A 14043-nucleotide genomic window follows, 5' to 3' on the forward strand; every position below is an offset into this window, starting at 1 on the left:
GAGTGCAGCAAGTGCATATCTTACCTTAAGTCTGTGCTTACCGACACTCAGCTGTTTTTTTTTAATTTTAGCCTGGCCGTCGCAGATCAGTGGATATGGAAATACAACAGCTGATTACGGCGGTGACGCGTGTTACAGGTGCACACTTCAGAACCCCACAGGTGATCATATTCTCCTTTTCTAATCGTCTGCAGTCTTGGTTGTTTTGTTTTTAAGGTTTTTAAGGATTTACTGGTGTAGTTCCTCCATTCCAGAGAGGTATTCCATCAAGCTGGATAAAGGAAAAGCCCGGCTTATTTAGATAAGCCTCGCTAATTTCATTGAGAGTCCGTTCCATCATATTGGTTATATGATTCACTGCTCAGTAACCATGGTAACTCATACCGCCGAACTAGCTTGCTCCTTGGCAGCTGTGTGTCGAAGAACATCCGACGGGCGGAAACAGACTCCCTCGAAATGTCAAAAAACCCCAAATAAATTTAATTTTGATATCAGATATATTCACATTTCTGAAGCTGGAATCAATGAATTTTTGGCATTTCTGCTGAAGTAGATCGATTAATCAACTAATCAGTGCAGCTGTAAGGATCTTTCTGCATTATTAAAGACATTTTCATACTCATCAATTGGATTCTCTATTTCCAGATTTTAATGATGAAGCTGGATCCAATAAGAGTAAGTTAACCTTAAAGTTGTCTCAAGTCAAAATTCACATTTAAACTGTGGTTGCTTTATGAATGTTTGGTATTCATATCACAGTTTTTTCTCTTTTTCTCATAGTTTTCACTTTGATCGTTACACTGATCCCAGCAGTGGTCGTTGTTTGCATTGCTGTAGTCGTCACTGTCAACTTTCAACTCAATATCTGTCTTGTTGTGATATCAGTTAATATGGTAATAATTTATTGACATTAAGAGGATACACAGAGCTTAAAGAATCTTTACAGACAACACCTATAAATAAATAATATATAAATGTTCTTAAATCCTTCATTCTGTCACACAGGGACGATGAGGAGATCACGACGCTACAAGAACCAATGAAAAACACTGATGAGTAAGACAATTCATAATTATTCACTTGTTCATATTTATTATTAATTGCTTCTTCAGAAAATGATTTAATCTGTCTTCTCGCTATTTTGGCATGTTAGTTCCTTTCTGTCTCTATATCTCTCTAACTAATGTGTTATTTATACATGAAGCTGATTCTGATGCACTTTACTCTTCATGGTCCATTGTGTACTCATAGTCAGCCTGTTTATCCACATAACTGTTAACTGTCAGAGTCATTCAGTGATAGAAATATGTATGATGTATTGTATTAATGTGAGTGGAAATTGACTCATGTCTTGTTTTTATCTGAAAGTGCAAAACAGCTTTAGTGAAGCAGGAGAACGAGCAGATCAGGAAACCTCAGAAGAAAGATCCAAAAGGGGAGAAACCAGAACCATCATCTTCCACAGTTAAAAGTCTTCTTAGTGACAAACAACCCGCGAGACTGTAGTTTCAATACAAAGTCATACAAACCTAGTAACAGCAGAAATGAAATTACACATCATTGAATGTAAAAATGAACAAGTATTATTCTTGTGTTAAATTAACATGCAGCAAAATACGGAAACCATCAGAAGAAAGCTTTAATCTAGCAATTTTCAACATTCACACTGTTGAAAGCTCCACTCTTTGTGGCCGAGACAAACTTTACTCAAGCCTACTTCTGACTATTTTATTTTATTTTAATTGGTCAATTTGTGCTGTCAAGAATGACTTCATAAACACAAACAAACATCAAAAACATAGACAACCATCAGATAACCTGAGGCCAAGGAGAAGCTGTGATTTTCTGCACCTAGCAGACATCCCTAGATTTTAATCTCAAATGTAAAAAAGAAGTTAAAAAGTTCCACATAGTCTGATGTAAGAGACAGATGAAGAAAAGGTTACTATTTTGTATAAAGTCATGTAATATCAGCATGTAACTGATAGATGTCCTGGAGATAGACAATATGTGGTGATATAAATAAGAGGAAGTTGTAAAGTTATAAAAAGAAAGGCCAAGAGAGACTCTGGGTTCCTTTTTCTTTTTGGGGAACCCCCTTTTCCCATAGGGCTTTTTAAAAGATTGATTATTTATTGAATGGGACAGTGTGCAGTTTGAAACATTAAAGATGCACTGCACCAGAGTTAGCTTGAAGCTAATTTGCATCTGTAGTCCCTGACAAAAAACATACAACAGCACAACAACAAACACTAAAAAGCAAAAAGAAACAAACCCCCCCCCCCCCCCCAAAAAAAACCCAAATACAAACAAACAAAAAACCCACACAGAACACACCATACAAAATACAAAGCTACACACAGCACATCACATACACCCACAATGTCACTTAGAAATAATGTAAAATAAAGACCAATAAACACCAATCAGCTAAAGACCAGTCAGCTGTGTGACTCAATGGTCACACAGTTCTTCATATCATCATATTTATTTGAGAATAATCTAAAATTCTCAAAGCTCAGTAAATTGTATTTCTCCAGTGCCCTTCAGTGATGGAAATGCATTGGCTTTTTGTCCAGAGTTTTTAAAGTTTGTTTGTATAAGGACTCAAGAGGTTTAATGGCTGTTTCTCCAGCCTGCCCCCAACACGTGATGCAATAAGACATATGGGAAAGAATCATAGCATGCATAAATATCTTGGCTGCGTCCAAAGAGAGACAGTTTCTAATATGTCTAAGATTTATTCTATCTATTTATCTATTTCGAGAGATCTCTTTGAGACTCTCTTTAGTCTTGTAGCTTTTTGCTTTTTGCTTTTTGCTTGTAGTTTTTGTATTTTACTTTGCTCTTTTTGCATCTTATATTACTTGTTTTGTAAAACCAAATAAAACTGTTTGTATTTTTATACACTCCAACCAAAGTTCCTGACTTGTGCTCATCTCTGAGGTCTTCTAGTTTCACCCAAGTAAGCAAAGACGCCTCCTTTGGGATAGGCTGACATTGGTTTTAAATTTATTTAGATCAAAAATTATGATGAAATTTGTTAAGGATAAACTTGTAGTGTTTATTGAATACCAGGATGATAATGGTTCAGATTTAATGACTGAGGTCAACATGCTGCTATACATGTGATAGATGTATTGTATTTCAGAATAGCATTAGGTTGAGAGATTTATTATTAGGGGTTTAATTGGCTAAACTGTTAGGGCCAGGGCTCTGAAGATGCCCTATAAAACCGGGTGAGAGCCCTCGACCGTCAGAGTGGGCCTCCTCCAGAGATGACCTGTTAGAAGGCCATCTTTGAGTACTTGCACCAATACACTTCGTTGTGACCCAGACTGTTAGGAATTCCTGAATAAATAGGTCCGTTGGTAGTGGTTCAATGACAGCTGGTGATTATAGAAGCCAGGCTGAATCTGGTTCCTTAAGCAAGTCTAGGGTGGTCTTGCGTGTAGATTTTGGGAACCCTATTCGATACCTAGGTCAGAGGCAGAGGACAGCCGTCTGTCGGTGCCTTATTCACATCAGAAGGGGGTATCAGTTATCTGTAGGCAGAAACCATTACAACGTTTATTGATAGATCCTCAGATACATGTTACACTTTGTGTGACATGAAACATTTTTCTTCTTCCTCTGTGATTTTTGGAAAGTGTTGGTTAAAATTGGTATACTGGTACTGCTGCCACTGCTATTATGTCTTCTAATGCTAATGAAGACAACAATAAAGGAGCTATCAAACCTTCATTTTCTTTATAATGTCATTTATTCCAAACTGTGCCTCAATGGCTGCTGCAGATTTTTTTCATAAGCAATTTCACAACATGGCTGCTGGAGGTCGCTGTTTATACAGATTTACTGTGGAAGTGTTGAGACATGAAGTCACTAAATCCAGGATAGTCTATGTCAGAGCCATATAGAGATGTATACAACTGAATATGTGGCATTTTCATACAGTGTGGAAAAGTTTTCTTCTGTTCTCTGAAGCTAGTTGGTTACATTTGCCTCATTTACAGTCATTTACATAATACTTTGGCTAATTACCCTTCTGAGCTTGTCTGCATAAGATTGACAACATAGCAGGAATAGCATGATAGTCATCCATTTTAAATATTGCCAATATTGACATTGACAAATTGTACATTTATTCATTATGTGCAGTAAATGTATTGTTATAGCCCACGAGTAGGTTTTAGGAGTAGATTTTTCTTCTTTATACACTCAAAAAAAAATCAAGTAGGGCATGTGTTTGATTAGGAAACTTGAAATATGTTAGCATTAACTGAATCAATTGTGTATAAGTTCATTAAATGATTCATTCTTGTTTGTTGTACATGACTAAAAGAAAATTCTGATGAACTAAATTCATTCATGTCAATCCAATGAGAATGAGGTCCCTCAAAACAATGACTCTGCTATGGTTAGCTATTGCGCATGCTCCACGCCCACCGGATGTAGAAAAAGTTTGTAGAAGCGGGAATGGTACGTTTCATGCTAGCGTACTCTCACCTTATTATTTGACATCCTTGATCTTACGGGTAAGTAATTCAGATATCTCTACATGAATTTATTTAGTTCAAGAGGGTGAGTGATAAATAGTATTAGACATTTGTGAGACATGTCTCTGTTGGAATTTGGAAGGGTGGTTAAGTTACTGTTATTTCTCTTTTACACTAAAATTAGCGCGTATAAGCGGGTTTTTTTAAACGATTGTATCCTTTCCCATAGCCAGTAGACGCGGGTTGGTGCCCCTGTCAGTGTCGGAGCCTCCATGTGAGACGCTTCGGTCGGTAAATGTGTGTTTTTTTTTAAACTTATTTCGGAGCTGTGCGCAGCTAACGTTACTTAGCATGGTTAGCATCGTTAGCATAGCCGTTCCGTGCTGTTTGTGGCCCATAGACTGTATAAAAATAAGGTGTAGCCACGGTGTTTCTGGTTTAACAGCACCATGCTGGGCAAGTGACAGGTGTGAGGAGCACGATTTGAAGCTGCAGTTCTGTGTAAATCCTGTCTAAACCTTTCTGCCACACAGACTCAACTGTATTCACAAATATACAAAACTTCATAGACAAATATAACGTGTAAAAAATATTATAGGAAACTATGATGCTATGAAAGCTGTGGTGCAATGTGTCTTTTCTCGATGAAGGTGGTATTTTGTTTTCATTGGTCAGTGATGGAAATCATATTTGGCCCTTTTACAATTCTTGGATTCAGAATCTATTTAATTAGATGGGATATTGCATGATGTTTTTCTGTTCTCTGGTCCTCTACATTAAGGTTGAGTAACAGTCTTCACATTTCAGTTTATGTAATCAAAGATACTGTAGTACATATTCCCAATAGAAATATTACTTGTTATATTAACTTTTTAAAAACAATTTCTCTTTTTGCCGGTTGCTGTAGCAGCAACCGGCTGTAGCAGCAGATTAACAGCTGTGTGTTGGTATTGAAGTTTCTACAAAATAGTGAATTCATTTCTTCATATTAATTAAATTCGGCTATTGCTTTGATCCCTTTTTTCATTGCAAACAGTTATATATATATATATATGTGTGTGTGTGTGTGTGTGTATGTATAGCTGTGATACTGCATTACTGCATCTTTCAGCAATAATGGTTGGCTTTGGCTGCTATCAGTTAGCTACACATATACCATTGTGTTACCTAATGCCGTGCAAAATAAACAGTGACAATTGTGCGACCATGGACACTGTGATCTGAATGAGCTATTTTGATTAAATGCAATTTTGTTCATATTTTTGGACAGATGTGTGACATACACTGGCTTGAGCCTATTTGCCTGTTGAGTAAAAAATATTTTATATCCCTAAAAGATAAATATCATCTATTGTTTAATGCTATGTTCTGTTAATTTGAGAGCACTAATTACTAATTTTTTTTTTACAGTACTAACTAGCTGACGAACCAGCTAGCCAAAGTGTGAAAGAGATAGAAATAATGTTATTGATGGCTCTTTACATTTTTTGCTTTTATATGCCTCCTAAGTATTTCACAACAATCATATCAATAGGCATAGATTGTTATTTATAATCAGTTAATGTCAGTGAAAAGGTCACATTGTGTTGATCATAACACAATTTTATATCCCTCAATACCTCAACATGTAGATGGATATATGACATTTCTTCAAAAAAGGCGGCAGCTCCGCCGAAGGCCAGTCAGGTGAGAAGTTTTTGCCAGTTCAGACAAATACAAATTTAAACTGGTTGATCACTCATTAAGCTTTGAATTCTTGTACATCTGAGTTTAATGAAATAATGTGTTACTGAAAACAGGCAAGGAGAGGGAGAGGAGGAAGATGGAGGAGACTGACAGGGCTGAAGGAGCAGGTCTGATGGAGGTCAGTGATCAAGAAGAAAGCGAGTGGGAGTTGTTTAAGCTTTCATTTGAAATTAATAGTGAATTTTATGACGTAGGCCTATTACTCATACAAGGCATAAACTTTTAGTTTTAGAGGTTCACACATTAAACATCTGTCTGTGTATCAATAACATATTTAGGACCTGCAACTTATCTAAGAGAGAGGAGATAGCATTCTTTGACATCAATACCTTTGCTTGATCTGTGCCTGTTGTAAGTGAATGGAAAGCATTTAAGTGATATTAGATCTGTGCCGAATACAAACTATGAGGAGACAGATCTACTGTGTGCCAACTTGACCAAATAGCCATATTTTTGATTGATTTTACACCTGTTGCTTCTCTCAAAATTCATGACAAACAGACATTTTGAGGCCATTTAGAAAAAAATTCTTCTCCCCAGACCCCCATAGTATCTAGGCTATCCAGAAATCTTTAGTGACACCACTGGTTGCATATGATGTGAGAGGCTGAAAAACAAACATTTATATGTGTTAAATATGCATAATCCTTTCTTATATGCTATTTTGAAGAAAGGAATTATGAGCAATACAGTGTTAGCGATGTAAATGTTTCTGTTGCAGGTAAATCATAATAAAGTAATGAATTGTAGGCTACAGTAATACTGATACCTGATGTGACAGATGAGAAACACTGACATGATTTTATCAAGCAGCAAGTTTCCATCTGCAGTCTGCAAGACCACTACGAGTCAGATCCCCTCATAGTGTCTGACCACCTGAGGGCTTTCTGGCTCTCATCTGTTCCTCAATTGTTACGTTCTTGTTTTTTTTTTCATCTGTTCAAATCTATTTTAATTAGCTACTAAGAAAAGGAAAATACCTTGAAGAATAAGATATGATGTTGATGATGATGAAGAGTATAACTAATGACAGATCACAACAAAAAAATGCAAATGATAATTCATCACAACATTGATACATTTTATAATGTTTTACTCTATTTATGTGCAGTGGTTTTAATTATTCATCAGATCATTAAACAAATGGAAACGGACTTAAAACAGTAATTTTTGTCATCTTGTGTCCAGCTCACCAGCAGCTTAACAGAGATGTGATGATTGATCAATGTAAATCTAGCTGAGCCTTTTTTGGATCAAAATATTGCTGTATGTCATTTCACCACACTGGTGAGTTGAGGTGTCTGAACACCAAAAATTCTTCTCAGCAGGTGCAAAATGAGAAAAGCAAAACTGTGCAGAGCAGTGTGCGTGAAGCTCTTCCACTGCTGAGTACTAAATAACTGAAAGTGTTAATTGGCCTAAACATACAACTGTCAGGAGGACGCAAAACTTTTCCACACTGTATGAAAATGCCACATATTCTGTTGTATACATCTCTATCCTGGATTTAGCAACTTCATGTCTCAACACTTCGACAATAAATCTGTATAAACAGCGACCTCCAGCGGCCATGTTATGAAATTGCTTATGAAAAAAGAATCTGCAGCAGACATTGATGCACAGTTTGGAGTAAATGACATTATGAAGAAAATGAAGGTTTGAGAGCTCCTTTATTGTTGTCTTCGTTAGCATTAGAAGACATAATAACAGTGGCAGCAGTATCAGTAATACCAATTTTAACTAACACTTTCCAAAAATCACAGAGGAAGGAGAAAAATATTTCATGTCACACAAAGTCTAACATGTATCTGAGGATCTATCAATAAATGTCAATCTTGAAAATTACTAGATTGAAGCTTCCTTCTGATGGTTTCTTTGTTTTTGTCGTATGTTAATTTAACACAAGAATAATACATTTTCATTTTTTATATTCAATGATTTGTAATTTCATCTGACATTATGAGGTTTGTATGACAAAATAAAGTAAATAATGCAAAGAGCAAAACCATAATCTATTTACATTTTACAAAAATATGGATGCAACAATAAATTGGTGTAAAACAATAAGAATTTACAAAATACTTGGTAGAGTTTAAAGTGCCAACAAACAGCATTTTTCCTCATACTTTAGCTAAATTTATAGTGATTATTTTCCATTGTGTTGTATTGTTAACATGGTAGTATGATGTCTAGACTTCAGGTTTACAGGTCAAATCAAAGCATGCAGTAATTATAACAGGAATATAGTATTTGAACCAGCATTAGTGCTGACAGTAATGTCCTACATCATTTTTAGTCTTGGCTGTGGTAATTTATTGGCGCTGATTTGCAGATTTCAATAATAAAATATTACAGAAGCATCTTATGTTTTTTGTTTTACAATTTGAGTAAATTCCAGTGCCACTGTAGAGGATGAAGAGGCCACAAGTTCCACAAAAATATCAATTGCCAGTGCTGCTGTTGGTGTGACTGTATTCATCATTATAACTGGAGTTATCCTGGGATTTATCCACAGAAGAAAACATCACAGGTGAGAGACTGTAAAAATCATATTTCATATTTTCAGTACATTATTATTTTTTGCTTCCAGACTTAAAAGCATCAGATGCTCTTAAACAATATGATTATATCAACTGTGGTTCATTTACATGCAGTTTTTTAACACCTGTTCTCAATTTGTAAGTCAAGTATGTCATTTAAAAAGTATTTTTCTTTAATGATATCACCTGTCATACATGTTTATCTCATTTTGAATGAAATTCACAGCAGTTACATATAACAAGAGCTTGACTTTCAGGTTCATTAATGTAGTTATTAGCATTGTGACTTGTGCTTGCATGCTGCTTCATGAGGCTAATAGCTAGAAGTTTCTAGTCACATTCTTCAATCAGATAGAATTGATATTTTCCAAAAGCTAACAGCATGAAACCTCAACATCTCTGATTCTTTCTTGCTTACTGCTTACTTGTTACTGAGTTTGGCTAGTTTGTTCAGAAATGTTCTGTGTAAAACTGTTGCAGTGGCCAACAATATAAACAAATACAATAAAGCATGTAACATATAACTCCCTCTTCTAGTATCACTATTTTTTTTAACACACAGACCTTGTTATGAGTGATGTACCTCACATCCTTCCTGAGTTGGAGTTTAATCACAAAAGTTGAGGCCATTTTCTGATTCTTATTATTGATATAAATTCATGGAATTTTAAAATAAACATCAGGCAATGGAAATGTATAATTGTGATCAACAAGTAAATATCCCAGATCTCTATAATACTTGAATTATGCACATAAACCTTGCTGCTGCGTGAAAGATGTCTGCCAGTCACATAAACTAGTCTGTAGAATACAGTTGCTGTTCATTTGTGCTCAGACTGACCTGTTAACCTGCATGAAGTGATGTGTGTTTGTCACTTGAAATTGTGTCCAGTTAAAACTGCGCTGTGTGAAGAGGAAGTAGCGGTTTCCTTATTACAAAAAGGTGATAAGAGCATGCTGCTTACTGTTTTCAACCCACGCACATAATGATGACCAAAAAAGCAAACATGTCAGTTAAAGCATGTTACAAGATGTACAACTTTTACTAAGTGCAGATGTTGTAAGATATAAAGCAGGTGATACTTTGTATTAGTTGGATTCTTGTGGATCCAGCTCCAAGAGTGGTCTGAACACATGACAGTAGACCTGCTGAAGATCTGACATATTTTCTTTCCGTATTCTACTCTGTTTCACCTTCAGTGTCTTAATATAAAAGCAGTCATGTCTTGCACTTCCTTCTTTCAGAAGAGAAGCTCAGTTCATACCTCTGTGAGAGTTTGAGGTTAGCTAGAGAACAGGCCAAATGCGTGTGTCAGTTTCCCCTCTTCAGTACAGTAAAGTCTTCACTGCCAGCAGCACTTAAACTGTTGCTCAGACCTCTTGACCAGCATGGCTGTTTGGAAACTGTGGTTTGTTCTGCTTCTGCTGCTACCTGCGTATAACAACAGCCAAGGTACAGGAACTAGTTTTGTATAATTTATCATTTAAATAGAACAATTAAATATTTTCTATATTTCATACTGACTTTAATTATTGATTGTTTGCAGTGACTCTTGTGAAAACCACTGGGAGAGAACCATATGTCACTCCGATATGCACCAATGGAACACTGAATATCACACTAATAATATGTAAGATCAGAACAGAGAGGAGCAGAGGAGAAGAGTGTCGCTTAGTGTATAAATATGGACAGGACTTTGAGCATGAATGTGACTCCAGGTTCACATTTATGAAAAAGAATCAGACTGTATTTCTTCACCTGACCAGTTTAACACCAGTGGATAGTGGGAACTACAGCTGTGAGTGTATATATCCTGGAGCAACAAATACTCTCCATCTTCATATCACTGTGGAAGGTAAACACATGTTATGTATTTTTCCTCATACTTTGGCTAAATTTATGGTGATTATTTTACACACAGTTAACACTGTTTTGTACTTAAAATGGCATTAGTGATGACAGTAATGTCCTGCATCTTTTTAGGTATTAGCTTTGACTTAATAATATATTACAGAAGCATTTTATGTTTTTTGTTTTACAATTTGAGTAAATTCCAGTGCCACTGTAGAGGATGAAGAGGCCACAAGTTCCACCAAAATATCAATTGCCAGTACTGCTGTTGGTGTGACTGTATTCATCATTATAACTGGAGTTATCCTGGGATTTATCCTCAGAAGAAAACATCACAGGTGAGAGACTGTAATATTCATATTTCATATTTTCAATACGTTATTATTTTTTGCTTCATGACTTAATCATGAAGACGCTCTTAAACAATATGATTATATCGACTGTGGTTCATTTACATGCAGTTTTTTAACACCTGTTCTCATTTTGTAAGTCAAGTATATCATTTAAATAGTATATTTCTTTAATGATATCACCTGTCATACATGTTTATCTCATTTTGAATGAAATTCACTGAAGTCACATATAACAAGATCTTCACTTTCAGGTTCATATGAAACAATGAAGGAAGACGTGATGTTTCGTTTCCTGTCTTGTCTAATAAAATAGACCACAAAATTCAAAGTGCATTATTTATTAATATAAACTGTGGTGTTACTGCATTGATCGTTGCTTTCAGAGTTGTCCTTGGATTCATCCTCAGAAAAATTCTTTCCAGCTGAAAAATTCTGACTTAAGTGTTTTTAAACCTTGTAAAACAATGCAGTCAGTGGTTTTGTTGGAAAGCACAGAAGAGCTGGTGTGTGTGTGTGTGTGTGTGTGTGTGTGTGTGTTTGGTGTGTCACTAACTCTGATATCTCTTCTTATTTAAAGAAACTGTTCAAGAACAGACACATCTGGATCATCTGTATGTAAATCTCCCGGCTCTTTGGTGAGTAATGTACTTTCTGATCAGAGGACTGTGTGAGTGGATTTGAACCTTGAAAAGTGGAGGTTTCAGTAAATGTAGTGACTCAGTGTCTCAACAATTGTTCAACATAATTAAGTCAGACTTTTAAAGGCATCATGCATTCAAATTCTGATCTCTTTTTATAGGACCGAGATGACCCAGATGACCCCTACACAAGCCTTCAGCAGCCAGCAAATGATCTCTACCAAACTATCTCCTCAAAACACCATCAACATGATGCCAAGACAAATTCAGCCACAATATAATGGAGCTGGATGATCAGGAAATAGATGGAAGAGAGACTGATCCAAGTTGGGAAATCTGTGAAAACACTTGAACCAAAATTCAAGAGAACATAAATATGTAACTGTCTGATATTGTTTCTCTAAATATTGAGATTGCAGTATTGGAGGTTTTCTTGACACCATGATAACTGTTTTGTTTATGACTTACAAGAAAAAGAAATTCACACCTCTCTATCTTTATCGTCATCACACAGCAAGAAAACACAGGACTTCCTATGTAGATTCACTACTTGATCACAAATGATATGTGTTTAATGGATTGTAGTGTGAGTCTAATATATCTCAGGTTCAACCAAAACAGCATCTTAATGTAGTTATTAGCATTTTAATTTGTGCTTGCATGCTGTTTCATGAGGCTAATAGCTAGAAGTTTCTAGTCACATTCTTCAATCAGATGGGATTGATATTTTCCAAAAGCTAACAGCATGAAACCTCAACATCTCTGATTCTTTCTTGCTTACTGCTTACTTGTTACTGAGTTTGGCTAGTTTGTTTAGAAATGCTCTGTGTAAAACTGTTGCAGTGGCCGATAAAATCAACAAATACAATAAAGCATGTAACATATAACTCCCTCTTCTAGTATCACTGTTTTTTGAACACACAGACCTTGTTATGAGTAATGTACCTCACATCCTTCCTGAGTTGGAGTTTCATCACAAAAGTTGAGGCCATTTTCTGATTCTTATAACTGACATAAATTATAAGAATTTGAGAATAAACATGAGGCCATGGAAGTGTATGACTGTGATCAAGAAGTTAATATCCCAGATGTCTATAATACTTGAATTTTGCACACAAACCTTGCTGTTGCTTGAAAGATGTCTGCCAGTCACATGAACTAGTGTGTAGAATACAGTTGCTGTTCATTTGTGCTCAGACTGATCTGTTAACCTGCATCAAGTGATGTGTGTTTGTCATTTACATTGTGTCCAGTTAAAACAGTGCTGTGTGAAGAGGAAGCAGCGGTTTTCTTATTGCAGCAAGGCGGAAAGAGCATGCTGCTTACTGTTTTCAACTCACGCTCAGTCCTATAAATATGTGATGACCGCAAAAGCAAACATGTCAGTTAAAGCATGTTACATGATGTACAACTTTTACTAAGTGTAGATGTTGTAAGATATAAAGCAGGTGATACTTTGTATTAGTTGGATTCTTGTGGATCCAGCTCCAAGAGTGGTCTGAACACATGACTGTAGACCTGATGTTTGAAGATCTGACATATTTTCTTTCTGTATTCTTCGCTGTTTCACCTTCAGAGTGTCTTAATATAAAATCAGTCATGTCTTGCACTTCCTCCTTTCAGAAGAGAAGCTCAGTTTGTACATCTGTGAGAGTTTGAGGTTAGCTAGAGAACAGGTCAAAGACGTGTGTCAGTTTCCCCTCTTCAGTTCAGTAAAGTCTTCACTGCCAGCAGCACTTCAACTGTTGCTCAGACCTCTTGACCAGCATGGCTGTTTGGAAACAAGAAAAACAAATTCGAACCTCTCTAACTTTATCGTCATCACACAGCAAGAAAACACAGGACTTCCTGTGTAGATTCACTACTTGGTCATCAGAGATATGTGTTTAATGGATTGTGGTGTGAGTCTAATATATCTCAGGTCCACAACAGCTTGTTAATTTAGTTATTAGCATTTTAATTTGTGCTTGCATGCTGCTTCATGGGGCTAATAGCTAGAAGTTTCTAGTCACATTCTTCAATCAGATAGGATTGATATTTTCCAAAAGCTAACAGCATGAAACCTCAACATCTCTGATTCTTTCTTGCTTACTGCTTACTTGTTACTGAGTTTGGCTAGTTTGTTTAGAAATGCTCTGTGTAAAACTGTTGCAGTGGCCGATAAAATCAACAAACACAATAAAGTATGTAACATATAACTCCCTCTTGTAGTATCACTGTTTTTTTTAACACACAGACCTTGTTATGAGTAATGTACCTCACATCCTTCCTGAGTTGGAGTTTCATCACAAAAGTTGAGGCCATTTTCTGATTCTTTTTATTAATATAAATTAAAGGAATTTGAGAATAAATATCAGGCAATGGAAGTGTATGACTGTGATCAACAAGTAAATATTCCAGATGTCTATAATACTTGAA

The 14043-nt window shown here is 35.9% G+C and overlaps 1 long non-coding RNA gene across 2 annotated transcripts; it reads left to right on the top strand.

The window, feature by feature from the left end:
- The first annotated feature begins 4461 nt into the window (after positions 1-4461).
- Positions 4462-12640, top strand: LOC137176931 (uncharacterized). Of its 2 annotated transcripts, none has more exons than XR_010925896.1 (6): positions 4462-4535; positions 6128-6182; positions 6296-6360; positions 8631-8772; positions 11565-11622; positions 11787-12640. It is a non-coding gene; the product is annotated as an uncharacterized lncRNA (long non-coding RNA). The 2 variants fall into 2 exon arrangements; XR_010925897.1 differs by having other exon boundaries at positions 8641-8772.
- The last annotated feature ends 1403 nt before the right edge of the window (positions 12641-14043 follow it).

Source organism: Thunnus thynnus, chromosome 24 (assembly GCF_963924715.1).
Source record: "Thunnus thynnus chromosome 24, fThuThy2.1, whole genome shotgun sequence".
Taxonomy (NCBI): Eukaryota; Metazoa; Chordata; class Actinopteri; order Scombriformes; family Scombridae; genus Thunnus; species Thunnus thynnus.